General features: G+C 37.2%; 1 non-coding gene across 1 annotated transcript; it reads left to right on the forward strand.

Moving 5' to 3' along the window:
• Positions 1-283: 283 nt before the first annotated feature.
• Positions 284-391, forward strand: LOC130937892 (small nucleolar RNA R71). Its single transcript, XR_009069085.1, has one exon. It is a non-coding gene; the product is annotated as a small nucleolar RNA R71 (small nucleolar RNA).
• Positions 392-3973: the final 3582 nt, after the last annotated feature.

Genomic DNA, 3973 nt, shown 5'->3' on the forward strand with positions numbered 1-3973 from the left:
TTTGAGAAATCATATTGACTTGCTGAGTCAGTATTTTGTTCTCAGCCAATATGGCATTCAGAGTATCAATCTCAAGAACTCCTTTCTTCTGATTCGTCCCATTGTTCACAGGATTCCTTTCAGAAGTGTACATGAATTGGTTATTTGCAACCATTTCAATCAGCTCTTGAGCTTCTGCAGGCATCTTCTTCAGATGAAGAGATCCTCCAGCAGAGCTATCCAATGACATCTTGGATAGTTCGGACAGACCATCATAGAAGATACCTATGATGCTCCATTCCGAAAGCATGTCAGAAGGACACTTTCTGATTAATTGTTTGTATCTTTCCCAAGCTTCATAGAGGGATTCACCTTCCTTCTGTCTGAAGGTTTGGACTTCCACTCTAAGCTTACTCAATTTTTGAGGTAAAAAGAACTTTGCCAAGAAGGCATTGACTATCTTTTCCCAAGAATTTAGGCTTTCTTTAGGTTGTGAGTCCAACCATATCCTAGCTCTGTCTCTTATAGCAAAAGGGAATATAATAAGTCTGTAGACCTCAGGGTCAACCCCATTAGTCTTGACAGTGTCACAGATTTGCAAGAATTCAGCTAAAAACTGATGAGGATCTTCCAATGGAAGTCCATGGAACTTGCAATTCTGTTGCATTAGAGAAACTAATTGAGGTTTAAGCTCAAAGTTGTTTGCTCCAATGGCAGGGATAGAGATGCTTCTCCCATAGAAGTCGGGAGTAGGTGCAGTAAAGTCACCCAGCACCTTCCTTGCATTGTTGGCATTATTGTTGTTTTCGGCTGCCATGGGTTCTTCTTCTTTGAAGATTTCTGTTAGGTCCTCTACAAAGAGTTGTGCCTTAGCTTCTCTTAGCTTTCGCTTCAAGGTCCTTTCAGGTTCAGGGTCAACCTCAACAAGAATGCTTTTGTCTTTGCTCCTGCTCATATGAAAGAGAAGAGAACAAGAAAATATGGAATCCTCTATGTCACAGTATAGAGATTCCTTGAGGTGTCAGAGGAAAAGAAAATTAGAAGGAAGAGGTAGAAGAATTCGAACTTATCAAGAAAGATGGAGTTCGAATTGTGCATTAAGGAGGAGTGTTAGTCCATAAATAGAAGGATGTGGGAAGAGGGGAAGAAACTTTCGAAAATAAATTAAAAAGATTTTAAAAACATTTTGAAAAAAAACTAATTGATTTTCAAAAACTAAGAGTGGAAAAGAAATCAAGTGGTTTTTGAAAAAGATTTTGAAATTAGAAATCAAAAAGATATGATTGAAAACTTATTTTGAAAAAGATGTCATTAAAAGATATTATTGAAAAGATATAGTTTTAAAAAGATATGATTGAGAAGATATGATTTGAAAAACAATTTAAAAAGATTTGATTTTGAAAATTAATGACTTGGCTAACAAGAAAGATATGATTCAGACATTAAACCTTTCTCAACAGAAAGGGCAACATAAATGAAACGTTGAATCATATCCTTAATTGTTAGCAAGTATTTTTGAAAATGGAAAGAAATTGTTTTTGAAAATATATGATTGAAAAGATATGATTTGAAAAAGATTTGATTTTGAAAAATTTTGAAAACTTGAAAAAAATTGAGTTAAAAATAGAATCTTCCCTCTTGTGCCATCCTGGCGTTAAACGCCCAGAATGGTATCCATTCTGGCGTTTAATGCCCAAAATGCTACCCTTTTGGGCATTAAACGCCCAGCCAGGCACCTTGGCTGGCGTTTAAACGCCAGTTTTCTTCCTCACTGGGCGTTTAGAACGCCCAGCTTTTTCTGTATAATTCCTCTGCTGTATGTTCTGAATCTTCAATTCTCTGTATTAATGACTTAAAAAGACACAAATTAAAAAATTTTTTTGGATTTTTAATAATGAGGAATAATCAAAATGCAACTAAAATCAAATAAACAATGCATGCAAGACACCAAACTTAGAAGTTTGTATACTATTGCCACTAACAAAATGAGAATGCATATGAGAAACAACAAAACACTCAAGACAAGAGAATTTAAAGATCAGAGTAAGGAAATCATCAAGAACAACATGAAGATTAATGAAGACACATGAATGAATGCAAGAAGAATAGAAACATGCAATTGACACCAAACTTAAAATGAGACACTAGACTCAACAAGAAACATACAATATTTTTAGTTTTTATGATTTTGTAATTTTTTTGGATTTTTCCGAAAATTGAAAGAAAATAAGGATATCAAAATTCTTAATGAGAATTCCAGGAATCATGCAATGTTAGTCTAAAGCTTTATTCTAAAGAAATTAGACATGGCTAGCTAAGCTTCAGCAGAACATTACATTCAAGAGCTAAATTAATGAGAATCAATCAGCTTTGGTGATGATAAGAACATCACCTTGAAACACTAGAATTCATTCTTAAGAACTCTGAAGAAAAATACCAAAGCTAAGCAACAAGATAAACCGTCAGTTGTCCAAACTCGAACAATCCCCGGCAACGGCGCCAAAAACTTGGTGAACAAAATTGTGATCTCTACTTTTCACAACTCAAACAATCCCCGGTAATGGCTCCAAAAACTTGGTGCTCAATACCATGGTCTAAACATAATTTCACAACTTCGCACAACTAACCAGCAAGTGCAATGGGTCGTCCAAGTAATAAACCTTACGCGAGTAAGGGTCGATCCCACGGAGATTGTTGGTATGAAGCAAGCTATGGTCATCTTGTAAATCTCAGTCAGGCGGATTCAAATGGTTATGGAGGATTGATAATTAAAAGATGAATAAAACATAAAATAAAGATAGAGATACTTATGTAATTTATTGGTGAGAATTTCGGATAAGCGTATAGAGATGCTTTGTCCCTTCCGTCTCTCTGCTTTCCTACTGTCTTCATCCAATCCTTCTTACTCCTTTCCATGGCAAGCTGTATGTTGGGCATCACCGTTGTCAGTGGCTACAATCCCGTCCTCTCAGTGAAAATGTTCAACGCGCTCTGTCATAGCACGGCTAATCATCTGTCGGTTCTCAATCAGGTTGGAATAGAATCCATTGATTCTTTTGCGTCTGTTACTAACGCCCAGCCTTCAAGAGTTTGAAGCTCGTCACAGTCATTCAATCCTTGAATCCTACTTAGAATACCATAGACAAGGTTTAGACCTTCCGGATTCTCTTGAATGCTGCAATCAATTCTAGCTTATACCACGAAAATTCTGATTAAGGGATCCAAGAGATATCCACTCAATCTAAGGTAGAGCGGAGGTGGTTGTCAGGCACACGTTCATAGGTGAGAATGATGATGAGTGTCACGGATCATCACATTCATCAAGTTGAGGAACAAGTGATATCTTAGAACAAGAATAAGCTGAATTGAATAGAAGAACAATAGTAATTGCATTAATACTCGAGGTACAGCAGAGCTCCACACCTTAATCTATGGTGTGTAGAAACTCCAACGTTGAAAATACATAAGAATAAGGTTCAGGCATGGCCGAATGGCCAGCCTCCCAATGATCTAAGAACTAGACGTCCAAAGATGATCCTAAGATCTAAAGTGATCAAAAAGATGATAATACAATAGTAAAAGGTCCTATTTGTAGAGAACTAGTAGCTTAGGGTTTACAAAGATGAGTAAATCACATAAAAATCCACTTCCTGGCCCACTTGGTGTGTGCTTGGGCTGAGCATTGAAGTATTTTCGTGTAGAGACTTCTCTTGGAGTTAAACGCCAGCTTTTGTGCCAGTTTGGGCGTTTAACTCCCATTCTTGTGCCAGTTTCGGCGTTTAACGCCGGGCAGTTTTAAGCTGATTTGGAACGCCGGTTTGGGCCATTCAATCTCGGGCAAAGTATGGACTATTATACATTGCTGGAAAGCCCAGGATGTCTACTTTTTAAAAAAATTAAGAGAGCGCCAATTGGTCTTCTGTAGCTCCATAAAATCCACTTCGAGTGAAGGGAGGTCAGAATCCAATAGCATCTGCAGTCCTTTTCAGCCTCT

The sequence above is a fragment of the Arachis stenosperma genome, chromosome 6 (assembly GCF_014773155.1).
Source record: "Arachis stenosperma cultivar V10309 chromosome 6, arast.V10309.gnm1.PFL2, whole genome shotgun sequence".
Lineage (NCBI taxonomy): Eukaryota > Viridiplantae > Streptophyta > Magnoliopsida > Fabales > Fabaceae > Arachis > Arachis stenosperma.